The 21,580-nt window shown below is 41.2% G+C and overlaps 1 protein-coding gene and 1 long non-coding RNA gene across 10 annotated transcripts in view; both read left to right on the top strand.

Annotated features, from left to right (window-relative positions):
• Positions 1 to 21,580, top strand: part of CADM1 (cell adhesion molecule 1) — a 176,486-nt gene that overhangs the window by 49,632 nt on the left and 105,274 nt on the right. The window lies entirely within an intron of this gene.
• On the top strand, positions 15,343 to 17,833 carry LOC311422515. 2 transcript variants are annotated; one of them, XR_014685397.1, is made up of 3 exons: positions 15,343 to 15,664; positions 17,409 to 17,612; positions 17,722 to 17,833. It is a non-coding gene; the product is annotated as an uncharacterized lncRNA (long non-coding RNA). The 2 variants fall into 2 exon arrangements; XR_014685398.1 differs by having other exon boundaries at positions 17,693 to 17,775.

Raw genomic sequence — 21,580 nt, 5'->3', positions numbered from 1 at the left:
CGTACGAACCCAATGCAGTTTGACTTCTAGAACAAATGGATTGGAGGTAAAAATATTTCTTCCAAAAAGGGGGTAGAAAAGCACTGTGGTTTGTAATGGAGTACTCAGCCTAAAATAATTTTAGCCGGTTTCATGGCAAGATCATTTCCAATGTTAATTGCCTTTTTGCTTGAAAAGGATGTTGTTACAAAGTGAGTAATGGGGCTGTTTTTCAAGACATCCGAAAGCTGAATTGGGATATTTTCCAAAGTCCTGCAAGTGCAGAGGTTGAGCCGCTGCTGGCCAGAAAATGCTTTGCTGTGGTCTGGCCAGGCAGGTGACCAAGGACCGTGGCCCAGTTGAGTGCTGGGGACGTGGGGTGGTGAGCGGGGTGATGTCAGTGGTGTGCTGCTGTGCATATCTGAAGCCTGAGCCCACAGCAGCAGCCAGGGCATGGTGCATGGGGGATGCTCAGCAGTCCCCATCGAGCCACGTGTCCACGCTCTGCTCCACTCCTCTGTAAAGGATAGGAATGTGGTGACGAACCAGCGGGACACAAGGCTGCAGCAAAGGCAGCGTGCTTCCAAAAATGAACAAGAATTAGATGGAAAATTCCTGCATTTTGTTCGTTTTGATGAATTCCGTAAGTTGGAAGGCTAATTGTGCTCAATTATTGCAGTCTAGTGCAGATAGGTTAATAGTTTCTAGACATTGATGTGCATTGATTTCTTTCTCAGGCTTTGAGACAATAGTCGATTTATAAAGAACGACTAAGTTTGGTTTACTGTCAATTGTTAGGGTTTTTTTTTTTGCATTGCTGCTGCTGTATTATTGGCAGCCATTAAATTGATTCAATTTGAAAACTGAATGAGAAATTAGTGTGTTCTTATGTGGATATGTTTCAACTAAATTATTAAATGAAGTGGTTGACTTTTCTATCTGAGTTAAACAAGTAGAAAAACTATAATTAACTATTTCATTGACTGGGTAGAAGCTGGAAAATTGACATAAGATGTTGACCTCTGATATTTTTTTTCTTCCTTGTTTCTTCCCTGTTCTATGGAAGCCAGGGTGAGCTTTAACAGGGATAAAAGACGAGACCGGTATATATAATTTGCTCCCAGAAATAAAAATGTTTTCATTTCTGTCTTGCACATCTCTTTTGCTTTATTTCTCCTTTCCCTCGGAAAGGTTATCTGGCAGTTTCTGATACTTGCCAGTGCAATGATCCTTACAGCTCTGTATCGTATCGCTCACCCTTGTAAAGAGGTGCCTTTGGATGTGCCAGAGGCGCGGACTCCTTGGGAGACCTTGCAGTGCACCGACAATACTGAACGCAGTTTTAATTATGGCTCAGAGGGATGGGGGGGGAAAGATGTTTTTTTTTTTTCCCTTTTGTAGGAAAGGCACGTAGCTGCTCCAGTGACAAAACACTCTGAAGCTTCGCTGTCTGCCTTCCTGTGCATTCCAAGCACTGTGCAGAAGGCACGTTTCAATTCTCGAGCTCTGCAGCAGAAACAGGCTTGGCCCAGGGTGAATTGCATGCCCTCCGCTTACCCCGTATGGTATAAATGAAGTGGTTTGCAACTGCGGAGTCTTGGTACAGTACACTTTGAAGATGCTTCATTAGTATGTACTACTATTTATACTCGATCTGCATTTGTGCTCTGCAAGACCAGTTATGTGGCACTAAGGTGCTCTTTTTGGAAATGGACGTGGACGGTGATGGTTGGGCAGCGAGGAGGTGCAGCTGGTCACGGCCCTGCCCTGAGATCTGGGACTAGAATTCAGGCACTTCTCTCTCCTTCTTGTTGGGCCTGGCTTTTATTTTGGTTGGTTTTCATGATTAATGAGCACGTTGCACGGCCTTCCATGCCCTCGCCCTGCTTTGTACTCTTCTTGTGCTTTGTAGCTCTCCTAGCACCATTGCCTACAGCACTCTGACTTAACGTGGCTGTACGCACTTACAGGTTGTTGGCTTTTCTTAAAGAAAAGAAAGCAAGCAATGCAGCACTACCTTTGGTTTGGATATTTGCCTAATAAAACCCGTGTGCCACTTATATGTCATAATCAACTTTTCCGGGAAGATTCCAGCAAGTCTCAAATAATCCAAGGTGCTTCGTGCAAGTCTCGGGGATGCTAGCAGATGTCCTGCACCCGTTGTTAGGCCAAGATTCAACAGCTGCTCTGCTGCCAAATATGTTAAGTATGATGGGTAGACACTTACTTGGCACAGCTGCCCATTCCTGGTAAAATGCTAGAAAATGCATCATATTATTATCTTGTGAACTTTGAAGCTCACAGATGGAAAGCAGCATGTAATAAATGATTGGTGAGAGTCCATTAAAATAGCCACTGCAAAACCTCCCCCCGGCTCCACGGGGGTGCAGAGCCCTGGTTTACAGAGAGAGAAACGGAGACACGTGTAAGTGGGAGAAACTGAAATTTGTAGCAGCAGCAAATCTTCCCGTTATTGAACATTTCAGCCTCGTGTCCATCCTTACACAAGAGAGGGTGGTACTGGCCAGGCTGTGGTTAGTATTAACCAGCAATGTAAACTGGTAGTTATGCGGGAAGTCCCTTGTACATGAAGTACCACCAGCTGTTTGTTACAGAAGAGTACATCATTGTTTTCTGAGTAGCAGGCATTTTTCTTTCCTTTATTTGCATGCAAAGTAACATACGCTTTTTTGAAAGCTGGGTACATGTGGAGCTGTGTAACACTACAAACTCAGAAATGAAGGATCACGTTTTTTAGCAATACATGCTACGCTACTTTGAGCCTCCCTGATCTAGGAAAATACTTGCTTTTTATCAAGAATATCCAAGTCACTCTCCTAATACAAAATTATATTAACCACATAAAATTGGATTTCTTGGCACTGTGTGGCATTAGTAATTAATTTTTTGTTCTTGTTCAAATGTAATGCATTTTTTTCTATCTCAGGTCTGCATCTAAATGCCATAAAGCAATGTTATTATCTTTATTAACTTAAGGTTTCACTAGGAATTGCTTGGGACTTTATGGAGTACGTTGTGTTTTGCTACGAGGTGGATGTGGCAGGTACAGTTATATTTACCTGATTTGGGAAACAGAGAATGCATTTTACTTCATTTATTTTTAACTGGATAAGCCAGCCCAGCATACCTTGATGATGTTCTTCACTATAATGAAAGCTACTGGGTGACCTGGGGAAGCAATGTTTTAGTTCTGCAACCTGAAATTCTTGTGTGGGGGTCTGTGAAGTTTGTTCACATATCCCTGTCCTATACATGGCAGCTCCTTTAACCTTACCTTATCTATTTTTAGTCATAATATGCTGTAATAAGTATATATGATAGCTAGCTTGGTGGGAGAAGCTAAAATCACTGTGAATGCAGGTTTTCTGTAAGGTTTCTGAGAGCTATAATAGGATGCATTTGTGATATAATGTTGGAAAAAGGTGAGCTATCCATCAAACGCGTGATCTTGGATTTGAGTCTTCTATTTAGATTAAGCACGTTAAGAAAGATGGATGGTAAACACATTTCAACAGCATTGTCCCCAAACCAGAGTGAAATATAAAGACGCTTGAAGGATTCAATTACGTTAGCAAATAGTGTGAACAGGAACTGGGTAAAAAGGAAGGTTGTAGGGCAGTGGAATGCAAGCTGTGGATTCATGTCGTTTGGGCATAAAAGCATTTTTTTTTTTTTAACCCTCCCATTCACATAGCATCCCTACAAGCTGCTTGTTTGGTGTATTTTATGATGTCCCTCTAAATGTCTTTAGTATTTTACATGTTTTGATATGTATGCACCATTTTGTGCATTTAGCCACCACTAGACTGTGGTGGGTGCACGTAGGCACTCTCAGCTGCCTTAGTGTTCATGAAGTCCGTCTTTTAAGCCAGTGTGGAGCAGATGTTATTTTTGTCTTTGCAGCTGGATACACAAGAATGCTGCTTTGAACTCTTTGCTCTACATCATACCGGTGTTACTTGCATTGTTGGTGCTGGCTGGGGGTAGAAGCAGCTGAGTTTTATTGCTTCCTTGTAAAATTAATGCCCGTGGAAAAAGTTGTCAAGAAACTGTGTCTTTTGCCACACTACAAGATTCAGGAGAACAAAATAGAATTTTACTACTCTGGCATTGTAAACTCACTTTCCTATGACTTCAGTCTGGGAGTGCAGTTGCAGCTCATGCTCACTGCTGGGATGCTTTCTTCCTCTTGAGGTAACCACAGTCAATGAAATGTTCCTTTTCTGCCAGTCTAGCACCTGGCAATTAAGGAAACCATATGATACTTGTACTTTTGTCATCTTTATCCTTTCTGAAATCCTTAGTACTGCCAATTGAGGTACATGTGATGGTGCAACACTTGTGCTGTTGAGATGTGGTCCCGTGCTGTGAGCCTGGTCCCAAGCCTTCCCTTCCACTTCGTGGGGTGGCAGAGAAAGTTCTGTAGGTCAGCTTGGAATCAGCATGCTTGCAAGGAAAAAAATTAAACTTGACTTCAAAGGACAACTCTGACACGGTCAATTAATAATTAAAACAGTTTTTTAATGAGCTATGCAATTACCTGTGTGTCCCTGGAGATGATAGTTTATGGTATTATTGCACAGTGCCCTTTCTTTAGTCATGGCAGATGACATCTGTAATTTAAAGCAGGCTAGACATTAAAGTGACAGAACTTTCATTAACCTTGTCTAAAGTTTGTTAATGACAAATGTCTCTTAAAAAAAAAAAAAAAAAGCTATTGTCAAAACATGAATTTAGCAAAAAGAAGCCTTTAATCCTATGGTTTGATGATTTCTTTCCTGTTAACAAGTAGGTGTGAATCTTCCAGATGTCAGCAGGGGATCTGTGTTTTGAAGAGACTTTGGTTTCCCTCCCCATTCCTCAATATTTAAGTTGGACAGCTCAGTATCTGGTGAGGTGGCACGTTCACCATGTGTTTTTCTTGCTTGAGTTTTCCGTTTCTGTAGCTATCAGTAGTTCAGGCATCGGATATGACTTACACTTGTGACTTGAGTTCAGTTTGTGAACTTGTGCAGGGACAGGGACCTGGGCACGGGGGCCAGGAGCTGCATCCCCCTGTGCTGGCTGCCCTCTGAGCACTGCCGACGCCTTGTTTGCTGTGCTGAAACGTGCATTGGGTTTTAATTTCTTCACCACTCTTAATTCCTGGCTTTTATGGCTTACGGGGGCTGGTGTTGGTGTAGGAAGGAGAGGCAGGATGCAGGAACCGTGCGTTTTGTTTATGCATCTATCAGGCACCCTGTCTGAGAGCGTTTGGATGCTTCCGTAAATACCTTGTTATGATACATTGGTGAAGCTGACAGCCTTAACTCCTCAAATGTGAGTTCTCAGACGCAGTGCTTTCCATTTGTGGCACTGAGAAGTTAATTTAGTTTCCTCTGGAATCTAGATTAAAGACAGAAATTATCTGCTTGAATCACAAGCAACTTTGTAGGAAAAAGATCAGCCACAGGGAAGGCTGGTGGGGAGAGATGCATTAGCAAGGAGATTGCTTTGAAAAGGATAAGTCAGATCTTAACATCTCAGTATTGAATGTCAGGCTGTTTGGAAATGGAATTTTTGCAGAGGCATCAATGGAGATGCTGTAGGAGAAAACATTTTGTTTGGCATTATCGTCTCCCATACGAAACAGGTAGGAGGTGGCTTTTTTTTTAATTATCTTTAGGTGAACTTTTAAGAGTTCATAGCAACTCATTAGTGTCCTATTACTTCAGACATTGTTAAACTGGATGAATTTTTGCTTCCAATCCTGTGAGATTTAAAGACCTATTAATATTGACTGCTGTATTTAGGAAGCGTATTTCATTCAGAACACAGTTACTTCTAACGTATTTCAAGATGATGAGAGCTGTATTTCATCTGCCAGAAAGAAATGTTATTTCCCATTTTAAATTAGCAATAAGGAATGTAAATGTCTGTGTAACGGTAACAATGTATTTCATGCCTTTCTATTTGTTGTGACAAATTGGATTTAAAAAAAACTCGCTTCTGCAAGAGTGTTTTATTTGCCCAGAGGAAAGGATTTGCGATACGTGCTGGAGCCCTTTGCTATTAATGTAAGTGTGCGCGTGTATACGTGTTGGTGTGTACAGACAGAGAAAGCGTGTGCAAGTATTTCCTTGTTGTTGCTCAAGTTTGTCAGAATTTGAGAGGCAGGTACTTGAACAGAAGGAGTTACCTTCCTTTTGACCGTGGCTTCGCAGTAAGACTGGGATGCTGTTGCTCCTTTGTGTTATTTTCACTATTCTTTTATAGTTTTCTTTTTTTTTTGGTGTTTTCTGTTTGTTTGTTTTTTGTTAACGAGGGGGTAGTACCCGTGTTTCTTGCAGGATGTCACTTGCATTCTCACCATTTGTCTTCAGTTTGCAATGAGCCAAGGCCAATGACAGCAGCCTGTCATTGCGTCTTCTTGCACATACGAGCTGAATGTGGCATGGACTTTCTGTCTCGGTAAGTAGGCTCTATTTCTACTTAATGAGTAGTTTGGAGGTTTTAGGTCTTTAATTCGGGTTTAAAAGATAGCTAAAGACAAAATCACATGATGCTTTCCTTTTTGTGGTGTTAATGAAGTTTTAGTCAGTGCAAATAGCATCTTCACATCCTCCAAAGGTAATGGAGTGGGATGGATATGAGCCTCTAGCCTGTTGTTATGCCGGTTTATGGAGGCATTGCTAATTCCAGTTTTCCCTGCTAATCTTCTCAGTATAGATTTCTAGTTGGTCTTTCATTAACATGAGATCAATATGGAATCGATTTGGGACGGATCTGTAATTTGGGAAGGAAACAAAACAACTTGATACTAATGAAGTAGTTAAAAACAGATGTAGACTTTCTATAATCACTTCACTTTTTGCTATTTTGTAATTTTCCAACTGAAAAAGTAAACTTCTCAGATGAAGGGCAGTTTCTTATAAGGATGTAAACCACTCTTTACTGTGTGGCTTTTTAGTAATGTCACTGTCCACTGCATTTTAATTTTTTTCCTATTTGTTCACAAAGCCTTGAATTCCAGTGCAGTGTGTCCACCTAAGGATTCCCTTAAAAATGTGTAGTGCACCTGCAAACCACCACTTCTTAATAAAGACAAAACAAAGCAGATCCTATGGATTACTGTCACTGAAATTCAGAGAAAAAGGGCAGAGAGGTTGCTGTGGACAACATTATTAGTAGTGGATTTTGAAGGTAGCTGAGAGTTACAGCCTTGTATGAGTGTCTTGTGATCCCAGAAACCTTTTTAAAGCCTCTGTACGCCTAAAAGAGGAAACATCCTTTCCCACCTAGCAGGTTTGACCTTCTCCAGTGTGAAGGTAGTGAACCCTTGTGATTATTAGTCAATTCAACTAGTAATGGAGCTGCTGAAAATAGATGGGGAATAGCAATTATGTGTATTTATCTAAGTAAAACATAATGTGTATTCCCTGGATAAATGTATCATGTTGCCAAATTTTTGTCTACAAATCGCTAAAACTGGTTATGCAAGCATGTTTGCAAATGCACATGACTCTAGGGACTGTGTTTTTGTACAAAATAGCCCATTAATCTGAACAAAATGTTTTAAATAGTTTTAGATGATTTATTCCTAAAAGCTTAGTGTCTCTGATGTAACAAGTAGCAAATGAGCAGATGTGCTGATACTTGTTCTGATGTGTGGTAGACGGGCTTGAGAGGAATCTCCACTTGCAGTGACATTGTAGTTCTGCATAATGTTGGGCTCCGGCAGTACAGAGAGCTGAATTGTAGGAACATTCAGTCGCAGGCTTTCTTGTGTGTTTAATTGCTGATTTGCTAGAGATATGCAAAAAGGCTAGAGAATGTATATGGCTTGATGGTTTGAGTTACTCATCCTATTTGTATAAGCTAATAAAGGAGAGTACAATACGCAAACATGCATGTTTTTAAGCTATGAAGCAGGCCAGAGAGCGTAGCTGTGCTCTGGAATTCTTCAGAGGTTTTTCGGAATTGGTTGGCTTTCATGGCAGGCGACAGCTATTACTTGTCTGTTTGAATTTAGAAGGTGTATAAACTAGTAAATTGGTTGGCAAGCTGAAATTAGTTCATAACCTATGTTTTTAAGTAAAATTAGGTAAATAGTTGAAAGAACTGCTGCATATATGTCAAAAGAACTGAGTAGCCTTGGAAGAAGGTTGTGCATATCAAGTACAGCTTTAGGAACTGCCTACATTACAGAACGCTTGTCTTTTTAATAAATTCTTTCTTGCAATTTGCTTGTATGTTTTGCAGACTGTTCAATTAACACAGAGCAGTGATTGCAAAGATGGGTTTGTGCCATCTGATAAATATGGCAAAGGTTACCTTGTGATGGGCCTCGGGGTGGGGGAGTTCTCTCTGCTTCAGCAAGTTACCACAGATAGATAATAGTGGTTGAGTTTGTTTGGAGATGGTGTGAACCAGTTAAAATGAGTGCTTTCCTATCCTTTTTCTTAATTTGAAGTTTAACTCCATAGCCACCCTCGTAAGTAGCAGGAGTCCTTCTTAGCAGAACAGAGTTGCGGGGGTCTGTCACTCGCTTTAACTCGATCCTTCATCTCCGAATAATTTCTTTCAGTTACAATTTTCTGTAAATTCTGCTGGCTTAGGCCAGTGTGTCCTGAGCTGGAAGATGACTTCATGGTCTTTCAAAGTCATCTTGTCCCTGCCCTTGTTGCCTGGGCTGGGATCAGGTTTCCCCAACCCATTCCTGACAGGCAGTCATCATCAGCTTGTTTTTAAAACTGCTCTGACTGCCTTAAGCAATCTATTTCTGTGGGTTTTTTTCATGCTTGAATAAACCTGCCACGCTGTGGTTTAAACCTGTTGCAGTTTGCCAGATCTGTAATGTCTATGCAGAGCAGTATATTTTCATTGCAGCTACCTCTTGTGTAGCTGCAATTTGGAGACCATTATTTTCTTCCGATGTCCTCTCCAGCATGAGCAAGTTCAGTTTCTGTGCAGGTTGTGTCATTTTAGAGAATGCACAACTGCAGTGAACCAAGCACGAACCCAGCTGAGAGGAGATGCCTGGTTTTTACACCTCCTGCCAGGTTAGTTTTCAGTTTGGGATGCTACCTCGCTGTGCAGGCACACCAGTACTAGTACCAGGGCACGAGTTGGAGGGGACATAGTGAGGACAGGTGAGGCTGTTCCCTGTTCGTCTCCTTTACCACTTCTCACTAGTTTAGCTCATCTCTGGATCTGTTGTAAAGTCAGAACGGCTGCTTCAGGGCCCCTTGATTAATGAAGGTAATATTGGGTGTTGGTGGAGAAACGTCTGGTGTGGATTGCTTTGCTTCTTAGGATGGTGGGTTGCTCACTGGGTAGCTCCTTTTAATCACAGCTGGCTATTGCATTGTTTTATTGCAGACAGTTCAGCTGATATTGAAGAAAGCTAAAGGAATAGGAACAGATTTGGTTTAAAAGATAGTGAAATAGCTGGTGCTTAGCTAACTTGTGATATTGCTGCTCTTGGTGTTTTATAACCACAAAAATATCAAATGCTGTACAGTTCGGGACTTACGATGTTGGGGGGAAGCAAGGTTAAATAGCATCTCACACCTTTCACTTCACATCTCATTATTCATTGCTAATAGAAGCCTAGACCATCTGTCTCTGCACAGAACATTGGTATGTGACAGGCATAGTAGATGTTACAAAACTTTCTCTCCGAGATGTTTATTTATGGTGTGTTCTGCTGTTGGTGTTCCTGTGCCTCCTGCAGCTCTCCAGCTCTTAAGGAGGAAACCACAAGCTCAGCTGCTGCCGCAGGTAACCAGTTGGGATGCTGTGGCTTTGCTACGCATTTCCAAGGCTATCAAGAGCTAGGGATGTTGCTTCCTTTCCTCTTACATTGCATCCACATAGACACATTTCATTCCATTGGTGCTGGGTATCCGTCTGAGGCGTGGGGATAGGAAACAGGCCATGCTATCAGGATTGCAGTAGCGTCGTGGTTGTTAACCATAATAAAGAATTTGCTGCTGCAGTTCCTGCTCCCTCTGCTCCAGCCTGAGTCTTTCAGTCTCGGTACTGCGCTATTTGGACGCCTCTGTCCGCTGAACTGGGGAGCTGTGGGCAGACTGGAGCAGACGGGTGCCTGTTAACACCCAGAGGTGGGCTGGGAAAGGGGGGAAGAAGAGCATTTCCCTCAGTTACACAGTGTGCACGGAGCTCCCGAGATGCCGTCTCTTTGTTTCCCTGCAGTTTTGCTGTAGAAATACTTAGAATATCAAATACCCATCTTCCCTGGAGGGAAAAAGCTGCTGTGGGATTTTTTTTTTTTTTTTAAATTCTTTTGTGTTTTCTTACTGCAGCAGTAAGGAAAAATATCTGCTGCTTTCCATCAGTTAAATTGACGCTTATAAAAGATTTAACAAATGCCTTCTTCCAAACATTTATATGGCTTGTGAATTCAAGCAGCAACCAGAAAACCAAACACAAAGGGTTGTGTTGAGTAAGAATCCCTCGTGTTCAGGTTTCGGTCATCGTGGTGGCTGTGGTGCAGTTCAGTTACTTTCTCGGCTGTCTGCAGCCCACTGCCTCCTCATTTTTCCCCTCCCTGCCACAAAGGAGATAGACTGTGAATTTCTAAATTAGCTCAACATTGCAGAGGGTGGTAGGAGAAATAAAAGGGAGCAAAATTAACTTTTTTTTGTGGCTGTTTAATAACTGTGACATCTAAATCTAGACTCTTTGCATTAAGAAGCAGAGCTACTGAATCACGGTCCTGCAGAAAGAAGCAAAGGAATACAAATTGTAAGTAACAGCTTCAGCTTTGGATAACATGTACTGGAGTCGGCAACACAAGGAGTACTTGCAAGTACTTGCAGGTACTAGTACAGCAGAGCAGAGAGTTGCTTAAACAAAGCACACGCGTGCTTGCTGCGGTGATGCCTCTTAAGCAGCCTGTAACCAGGAGTTATAACGAAACAGGCTGCTTTACTGCCTGAATCTGTATGTACATATGTTGTGTGTCCCTACGTGAGCAGCTGGTATGAAGGACAGAGATCAATTTAAATGCTGAATAATTTAAGGCGAAAGTGCAGTATGCTACGCATTAAGTCTGGCCACTTAAGTAAGAGATGATAGATTCCCGCAGAATCCATTATTCTCACTTTTCGGAGACATTTTAGGGAGACAGCCTTCCTAAGGGGATTGAGGTCATCACTCTTCCCTTTTTAAGACCTGGTGAATTGCCTTTTGGACACTTTATCTTATGAATGACATGGTGTTCAGTCTAGGGGTTCTGCTGACAGCATAAACTACACAAATACAGCTCAGTTTGTGAACATCAGCAGAATCTGAGATTGAAATACTACTGTAGCGTTTATGATTTAGTCATGGAATGTAAAGAATTTTCAACAGTAAATGCATCGGGTCTTGAGGTGGTTTTATCCTCTGCAGAGTTCTAAGTTAGATGCCAGTAGGATATCCGTATTCACTTTATAGATTTTTTTTTTTTCCGGAAGATTTTTCGTATTTTCGCTAGTCTGATGTTGTTCATATTCAGGTTTTTTGCTATCAATAACTGTAGAAGCAGTCCTAGCAGTGCTTGCAGAAATTGCTTTGTCTGTGCTTTATTCTTTCTATTATTTATTGGTCGGCACTAAAACATGATTATTTTTCTGTATTCCTGTTGAGATACAGCTTTGAAAGATGCTATCCAAAGATGCAAAATCTGCAGTTTTCTTCTACTGATTAATTTGCAGGAGAACAACTGTTTTTATTACAGGTAGCTGATTTGAAAATTAATCCTTTGGAAGTTAAGGGCTTGCATATTTTTTATACTTTAAGATAGATCTCAGATGCGTGGTGAGGCAGTAGTAGTATTTCCTTCCTTTGAAATAATGTATGTGATACAGAGTTTATTTTCAGGCTTAGGAAGAACTACCTCACTGCAAAGCTGGACTTGCAGTGCTCTATCTTCATTGCTGCTAAATTCCCCGTAAGTGTTGCCTGGATTTCTAGAGTACTCCTTCCTCGCTTGTTCAGCAGGAAGCCAAGGCATTGCATCTTTTTTTTTTTTTTTTTTTTCCTGGTGCTTTACTGGGTAAATGTAAACCCTTCTTCATGCTACTGGAGGGTTTGTGTGAAGACAGGAGAGAAGAGCCTGCAGTGAGGATGCGTGGTGAGCCACACTGGGTGAGGCTGGGTGCAGCCAGTGCCTGTCGGAGGCATCTGAGGGAGAGCCCTGCTCCCTGCAGGGGCTGCCAACCCACGATGAAATGCTGCCAGCAGTCTTATGTGAATAGAATGGAGGGATTGGGGTGAAGAGACAATGAAGAGCTCATGCTAACTCAGTGTTGAAAATAAAATTTTTGAGCTGATGCAGGAATGGTTGGTACAATTGCTAGAGTTGTCTGCTTGCAAAGGTGTAAATACACAGGTATGAGTGCATGCATGATGCATGTCTTCCCAGCCTCTTAAAAATCTCAGTTTTGAAACACCTTTTTATAACATCTGAGCTATTCCTGCAGGTTTGAACTAGAAGAGATGGAAGAAGAGAATTAGAAGCTGAGGTTCCTTGTTTGAGATAGCCCTTTTGTACGAGGCTCCCGCTGGTCCTTTTACCCTAGACTTTTATGAACAGAGGAGAAACCTGTGCTGTACTTCTCAAACAACAATTTTGTCAGCATAAGCATCTTGCCCAGATAAGTGTTCTTTAATAAACCTAGCAGTACTATTCTACTGGCCTGCAGTTCTGGATGAAAATTGACTGAGATGAATAATTTATCTAGAGGTTCTGCCAACCCATGGCCTTGCTCTACTCAGCAAGGAATAACTTTATTAGTATGGATAGCGTGAGGATGATCCATCTGTTTGGAAAGGGGACGATATTGAGGTAGATTGTCAGATCAGATGAAGCTGAAGTTCTTAAATAGGCTTTTAAGTAGGATTTGAAATTCGGGAAAGTTTTTATTTGGTTATGATCAAAATCTGGTAGCAGGGAGAAGTTATAATGGTACAAGAAACAAGTTGCTTAACTTACCATCTGCAATGAATCTCTATTGGCAATACGTGTCTTTGAGCGGTATATTTGGCCACTGAGCTGGAAAATTGTTATCATTTGTGAAAAGGCTATTTTTAGTCTGCAACATCTGTGGAACACCATTTCCTCAAACTTTCACTATCTTTTGACAAGTCAGCCAGATGTGACTCACTTGAGCATATTGGATGGAGAGGAAAAAACAATGCATTGTGTTTACCAGAAATGCAAACATGACCTTTTTAGTATGAAGGCAGCCTTTATTCCAATCTCATGGAAGAGGCAATAAGAAAAGATTGATTTTTAACGTCAGTATTAAACATTCTTACAATTTAGTATTTTGGTATAATGTTGTGGAAGTCATCTTGAACAGACTTCTGTAAAAATGTAATTTTCTCTCTACTAATTTCAGACTTGAAAGGCAAGATGACTGACTATTACATTACTGTTCTCACACCGTGCGTCATCTTCTGTAATGAACTCCACTTAAACCAAGATGTTTTGAATTGGCCTTCATTGCTAAGTGCGTGTGAAAACGGTGGGGTTCAGTGGCAGTTGTTTCACTTTTCCCAGAAATACTTCTCGACTTCAGAATTCAAAGATATTTGCTTTCCCTGTCACAGTTTCTACAGTCAAGTTTGGCTTTTCACTGCTCCATAATCTTCCATCAGTAATAGGCACAGAAAATAATGCTGAGGCTGTGCCAGGTGGTCCCCATGACACAGTGGCTCATGCTCCATTTTGATTTGTGACCTTGTTAACCTTGCCAATATTAAAGTCCTTTCTTTTTCTTGTAAGTATGTCTGTGATCAGACGTGAGTGGACGAGGAACACTGAGCCCAAAAAAGTCTAGAGTGTGTTAAGAAAACAGCTCAAATCCACCTGAGCTTGGTGTAGTTGCTGCGAGCCAGCTCTTTGGAGGAAGGTTGGCTTCGGTTGCCTGTGTGTAATGGATGGCTCGCAGTGGAGAGTTCCTCCTCCTGCAAGATAACCACCGAGAAAGCTGTTGAACATTATTGGCTTTTTATGAATGATGAGATGCATCTTTTATTCACTGTTTGTGTGTCTTCAGTTTTTTGAGATTGTCACTCTGAAAATCGCATTGCCATCATTTACTGGAGCTGGAGCTGGCTCGGGAGCTGCAGCTCTTCAGCTCCGAGTCGTCCTGCGGCACAAGCAGGCGGTGGCTGTGCAGCGGGTGCAGCGCCCTGCTGTCACAAAGCGGCTTTTGTGGGGGTGGAGATGCCTACCGAAATGGCTTGCAGCTTGAGATGCTGCTGAGTAGGAGTTGGACCTTGACTTGAGGTCGCAAAAACAGGTTTGGCTTAAAATCGGTTGCTAACTACTATAATCAGAAGCAGATTTGTTTAAGTTACTTTTAAAATTGGATAGCATAAGTTAACTTACAGCAATATATTAACTGCTTGCTTCCTGCCCTCATGCACACATACATCCCCAGGGAAGGATGGGCCCTGAAGCTCATGACAACTCTTCGGGAGTGTTTTGCAGAGGTTTTTTTGTAATCCTGGTATGGCCTTCAATCCACTGCAAGCTGAAACAGAATAACCATGGTAGACCACATGAACTAAACAGGGCACTTTACTGCATGTGAAAACTTGCTGCATCAAGTGCATCTTATCCTTCAGCACTGTTTAGTCAAAGCAAAGAAACCCCAAGAAATATTACCTTCCACGCTTTGACTGAATTGTTAGAATAGGAGTTAGTCCTTGACATTTGATGTCTCTGAAACAGGTTTGGCTTCAATTTGCTTGTTTACTACTGTAGTCATGAGCAGATTTGTTAGACAGGGCTAATTATATGTGCATGTTCCAAAATCATTTGGAAACTGTAACATTTGTTGCTTTTGAAACACTTTGAAATATGCAAATATTTCATACAATGAAGAGAACTGATTTCTCCAGGAATCCACAAATGGTGCTAAAGAAAAACATGATTTTTTTTGGAGGCCCAAAGCTAATCCATTTCTTGAAAAATCAGGGAAGGAGGAGAGGGAATTCTCCCATCTACACTGCTTCGTGTAAATGCATGTCATCCGAGATGAAAAATGAACAGGTGTAGTATTTATTTACTCTTCTGCACAGGAATTTGTTAAACAAGTAGTGGGAAGATTACCAGGAAATCCATTCAGTTACAAAAGAATTGATCCGTGGTGGTATTTGTCTACATGGTCTGGCTGCTTTGCGACACAGCCCAGCAGCTGCAAAGGGCTTGCATCAAAGTACTGGGGCACAGAGCCCATGTTGGCACCACCTTTACCAGTTTTTAATCCCCAAGCTCTTAAAATGAAATTCCTCAAACCGCAAAATTTTAAGCGTATGTAGGTTGCTAATTACTAAGTGTTCGATTCATATCATAATTAGCATGTTTTTACTGAAATTTGAATGTTTGTTGCATTTGCTCTCGTTCCTTCACATGTGCCTTCAATTACTTTGCAGTGCAGCTGTTGAGCCTAGCTCAGTATGGCACCTGAGCGTTGTCAGGTCATCACAGCCACTTCACCTCCCCTTTCATCTTTCACGGGTCATGATGTAACCTTTGCTTCATGGTGGGTTGAGGTTTTTTTACTGATTTGTGCATTTCAGCAAACAGTGTTGTAAAAAGGAAAAAAAAAAATCTGATCTTCACGTGTGGTAAATACAACCCTCTAAAGCTGCTAGCTGGAAGGTAAGTGTTGAGGCTACCCGTGTACCTTATGCTAGCAGTTGGAATGGATGTTGATGTTGTAATGTTGGCTGGCTTCAGGTTTACCCTGCAAATTGCTAGATACTGGGATCTTAAAGTGTTTCCTTTAGGGCAAAAAGTATCATACAAGAAAACCTCCGTGAAAGCTGTTAGCATGATGGGAGTTGCCAATGCCTTTCATATTATTTGGATAATTTAAATAATAAAAAAAAAAAGCCTCCTTATTTTGTTTTTTCTTTGCTTGAAACCATGTCTATCTGCCAACCTTTCCGAAATGTCACGATGTAATTATTTTAACAGGCAGTCTGTGCTCCTTTATTTGGGGGATATTAACCTTTCTAAACAAAAGGAATGTTAATATACATTGGAGATGCAACTAATGGGATTTCATTTTTCTTATTAGAAAAGACTTGAATTCTCTTTTTAAATTATTGTAAAAGAATTCAGCAAGTCAAGTAATTGCCTTCAGCTAATCCATGATAGCAAATTTGAACGTGAATATCCAGATCATTTTGTATGGATTGGAACAAGTAATGTGATTTTCTTGTTTTTTATTTGCTTTAGCTAAACAGTGTTGAAGGATGATATAAATTCATTGAAGTTGGGACAAAGAAAATGCTAATTATTAATGTGCTAAGTTCTGATACGCTATAAAATGTACTGTTTAATTTGGGAAGCCTATTGTGGCCTATTTATATTTCATAGCATATGGATTCAAAGTTTGTATTCATACTAGGTTCAGTAACTTTCCATGATAGTCTTGAAATTTCAACTCAGTTCGTGGGGAGTTTCTCTGTGGTTTAGAGATGCTAAGCAAATCAGGTGAATGGCTCATGACTTCCAAAGGATGTGGATATTTTTGGTTCCTCGGATACCATGAGTCAACTTTTGGTATGATGCCTGTTGCCTGCTAAATTAGGAAACTGAGATTCTAGCAGAAAGTGAGGTGCTAGTTGGATGTGTTGGTCTGGACATATTTGTATGCATTTTGATAATATTTTATAGAGTTTGGCTGAAGTTGACTGTATTAATTAGAAGTTTGTATATGTGCAATCTATACTTAAAGCTGTCTGCTGGTTACCAAATAGCTGCTTGGCTTGTAATGTTATTTTCAGTGCAAACACTATTGCTTTTATGAGCTGATGCTGCATTTCAAGCCCTTTATTTTTTTTTTCCCCCCATAGTGCCTTGCAGTTGGAATGTGTCTAGATAAGTATCCCAGACTCTAAAGGATTTATCTTTCAATCTTGGTTTTAAAAGAATATTTCAAAGCACTCTAATCACCTTGCTTTATCTGCAGTGAACCTAATGTATTTTGCAGTGCTATAACTGCTTCAGCACCTCTCTTGAAGTTATAAAGAAGCAATGCTTACAGTTAACAGATACATAATAGAATTTAATATAACCCCTTGATGCATAAAGGAGGATAAGTGGAAAGCAAAGTTGATTGCATGTCTGGAAGAATATTTGTGCCTGATTTATGTTCTAATTTTAGCATTGGGTTTTCTTTGTGATAGGAAAATGTCACATTAGCATGGCCCTTTTAATCTAATACAGTTCTAGTGAAAACAAACACCAGTGCTGAACCTGTACTTCAGGCTTTCCCAAACTTAGTAATCTGATGACTTTGTTAGAACATTGTCTGGGTTACAGTAATCTTCATACATTTTTTTTTTTTTTTTAAGAAATATCTGAACAATAGTTTTATTTCTTTCTTTCTCCTCAGTCTCAGCAATGCCCCTGAGTAACTCCTTATCAGCTGCTTGGGGAGATGTGCTTGTGATAGTTAATCCTTGCATATGGAATCAGCAGCTCAGAAGGTTTTTTAAGGCATCGATGATGTTTGTTAGAGGTTGAAATAAAGCAACTCCCAAAGCCTGAAGCTCTGAAGCTGTCAAACACACAGCACTGTTGAAATATACAAGCCAAGGTATTTCTTTTCAGCACTTAGTGTTTCCATCAGCTTTTTGCTACAGATAAAACTCTACAATTAAAGTTGTCAGTTCCTAGGTGTCATGACCCAGGATTTGGAATTCCAGGCTTGCCCAGAGTTTGAGGTGTGACTGCCCGGTGCAGGAGCTGCTCACTAAGACCCTGGAGATCTAATCTTGTGTGGAACTGGAGACTGCTTCTGAACTAATTATGATAAACAGAAATTGATAAATCATCTTGTGTCTGTAGGAAGAAAGTGAGTATTAAATTTGATTAGAAAATGACAGGTTTTAGCCTGGTAATTTGCAGTCTTTATTAATAAACTTGTAAAACTTATCAATAACACAAGAAACCTCTTTATTTGTGCGACTTTATTGCAGCTGCTATCTTTTTTTTTTTTTTTTCCAGAAGAAGTAGTGCTGATATCTCATCCTCACTGATGCTTATTAACATCCTAGGATCCATTTCATTTTTATACAGTGCCTTTCTCTACTTATATGCCACAGATGAGTCACTAGCATGTTTTGATTCCTGGTCGTTCTCTGCTTGCTTTGCCAAATCCCCCAAGATTTCTTTTCGAGGTGATACGTGGTAGATAACCACGACTCCAATCCTGTCCACAGACTTTGTGTGGGATTTTTGGGTTTTTATCAGGCGGCGGTATGAAACACGCAGTGGAGAAAATAGTAGCCATATGTAGTGTACTCGTGTCAAAAGTTGGGGAGAGCTGCAGAGGAAGGAAAGCTTTCGGAATCTTTTCCGAGTTACCTTGGCTACGCAGTGCTCCTGGGGGAGGAGGGCACCTGCAGGAGCTCCTTGGGACCAAGTGGGGATGGTGCTGGGCACACTCCCCCTCCTCATCATCAGGGTAACGAGTGGGCTCACGTGGAACAAAAAGCTGCCTGGCTGCTCCTCAGGAGCCACCGGTGCCTGAGACAACGAAGAGTAGCTGCTGATAGCACTTGATATCTGGCCATTCCTAGCCACGTTAGCATGCATGGTGCCGTAGTTCCCCTGTAGGATTAGTGATTTTGGAGGTGGGTGTGTGAGGTGGCACGGCCGTGCGGCAGCTTGACGTGACAGCATTTGAGGACGCCGAGCAAGCAGCAGCTGAGTGCTCCCAGGAGAGCCTGCAGAACAAAGATTTTTCCTGAAGGCCTTCAGGGTGCATTTACGCTCGAGCCAAAAGCGTTGGTAATAATGACAGTGCTGTCACCCTGCATCAGGAGGATTCCAACTGCAAAAACATTTGCTGGTAATATTCGGCAAGAGAAGTGGAGCTGTCGATTGCAGAGATCCTGACAAATTGAGCAGAGCTGCAGCCACCAGGGTGAGGGCAAGGCTTCCTCTGTGGAGAGAGGAGAACGTGGAGATTTATTATGCAGATCTGCAGTTTGGAGTCGCATCGTGTCCGCTTGGGATGATGCTGTTAAAAGTTGTGCTGCTTTTGTAGATAAACACTAAGACATCCGCTTTCAACTTCACATTCTTTAACCTTGTTTTATTCCTTGCTGAGTGCTGACATTTCAAGGCAGATGAAAATCATACTAAATTTAGCCATGAGAGAAGTTCCCTATTCTTCCTCTCCCCCCCCCCCCCCCGCACGCTCCCCGTTCCAGGCGCAGCGTCTGAATTCTTTTGATTAGTTTTGCCCTTGGTTTCTGCCTCAGATGTGAAGTTTTCTAAAGCAGCGATGACAAATAGTGTATTTTTTTCATTTGGCAGGCGCTCAGGTTGCAGCTGTCCCGCTGCTGGCCTCCAGCAGGGGCTGTGCCTAAAGGCCTCAGGTGCCCGCTGGAGTCCCACACCAGGTCCTGGCCTGCAGGGACCCAACGTGTATGGCCTGCTCGGGAAGAGCCCCGTGTGCCCCAGGGGTGCTGGAGGCCTCTTCAGGCCCTTCCAGCCATGAATCCTTGAGCAAATTGCTGATCTCAGGAACTTGTTAGAATTGTGAGTATCACACGCCTCATTAAGGCACTGGCAGAGCGCATCCGTACCTGTCCCAGCTGCCCCTTGGAGAACACATCAGATGTTCCCCCAGCAAATTTAGGCCTATGACTGAGCAAAGGCAAATTATTCTGCTGTGTTATGAGGACTATTCAAACCAGAACCCTCTGGGGGAGAAACTTTTAGAGGCAGCTGTGCTTCAAAATTTTATTTGAGCTCTTGTCTTTGCATTTGGACAAGCAGAGTTGGCCCTTGATAGTTGCTAGCTCTGCTCCAAATAGAGTTAAAGAGATTACAGCTGCTTCAGCTGCGCCTGGAATTGGCAGATAAACAGGTGAGGTGTGTAAAGGAAGATACCCAAACTCCCCCTCTCATCACTAAAAAGGAAAACTCTAATATCTTGAGACCGTGTGTGTCAATTTGGTCATCCGATCTATCGCAGGGAGTATTATGAAAGATTTTTGTTCACAGCTGGCTCATCTTTTCCAAAGACATCTTGATGAATTGTTTCCCACAGCTGACCAATGAATTTTGTCCAGTCTTGAATAGCCAGTAACTCAGCTCATCTGCCCTACCAGTGTATTTGCTGCATCTTGATTGTTGCATTGTTTTCCAGCCTTTCATTTAGCACCAGTTGGTTTGCATTTTTAATAAGGAGAATTTGGTGACATCTAAGGATTAAATAACCCCCATCAGTTGTGAAATTAAGTTCTCTTGAGTGTTAAAATGCTACTTAGATGGCAAGCTTACATTTCTATTATTAGTCTTAGGCATACAGCTGAAAAATGAGACTTAAACGTAATGTTATCTCCTTTTGTAGCCACTTAAACTTGCATGTGTCTTTCTTGGAACAAAATGCACCTGTGTAAATCTTGTAATTTTATCCAACACAAAGCAAAGGCGAGGCAAAACTTGAACTGCCATCGCTTCTGGCACAAAGCCATTGTGCCATGGGTGAGGACATACTGGATGCTAGCAAGTTCTTTGGACTAGCAAAAACTGTTTGTAACAGCTGTTATGACAAACAGGAGAATGCTGCAAGGGAGCGTGCATTGGTTTTGTTGAGTCGGGGGGTGTGAGGTCTTCTGTCATCTGTGGTAAAATGTTGTGCTGCTACTAAACGCTCAGCGAAACATTAAGGGTGCTATGGCTGAAAGATGTGCTGGAAATCTTCTCTTTAAGTAATAGCACTTTGCATATGCCATTAAGCTTTTTGCTTTTTAAAAAACTACCCATATTCTTTGCTTAGGAAACAAAAATAACGTGTGTAATATTTCAATTTAGGATCAAAACGTAGATTTCCCCAACCCAGATCTCATTTCCTTATATTACTATTTATAAGAAAATTATGGCTTCTGTAGATTCTTTTGAAATTGATATGTTCTTTAGCTATTACACTGATAACATTCTTGAGCAAAACATAGCGGTGGCTCTTCAGTATGATAAATTGACACTGTTTTTTAGGTTCTCTATTAACTTTGTTCCCGAGGAATCAAATTAAAGCGATCTTCTGTTATAGTATAGAAGAACCTGCACATACAGCTATTTTTTTATGGTAGCCATAGTTCTTAAGGTAAGTTAAAGTTATTTCAATTGTTACTTATCTTTGCAGTGACGGTCATGACAAATGGCTGGTGTAATTTCTTTCCTTAGTAGATGGATATAAAGTGAAGATATTACATGGGCTTCTCACTGAATTCATAAATTTTTAGATTGGGAACATTGAATTAGATATTGAAACATTTAACTTGACAAGAAGATAGAGAATTGTTTTCTGATCTTGTTGGTAAAATAAAGTGAGACTCGGTTGCTGAAATTTATGTCGGCAACTTTTTGTTGCTGTATAGTTTAGATACTGGAAGAACAAATAATCCAGCAGATAAAGATTGCTGGGCTTTATTTTAAAGAAGGTGTACAGGTGTTTTTTTTTTTTTCCCCCTGCCATATGAAAAGCTGTGAATTAGTGTGCAGGATCTCAGGTGTGCAGCAGATGGTTTGATCTGCCAGTGTGGCCTTGAA

Source organism: Aythya ferina, assembly GCF_964211825.1.
Source record: "Aythya ferina genome assembly, chromosome: 22".
NCBI classification, from domain to species: domain Eukaryota; kingdom Metazoa; phylum Chordata; class Aves; order Anseriformes; family Anatidae; genus Aythya; species Aythya ferina.
The sequence above is the reverse complement of the archived record's forward strand: the minus strand, read 5'-3'. Positions and strand labels throughout refer to the sequence as shown.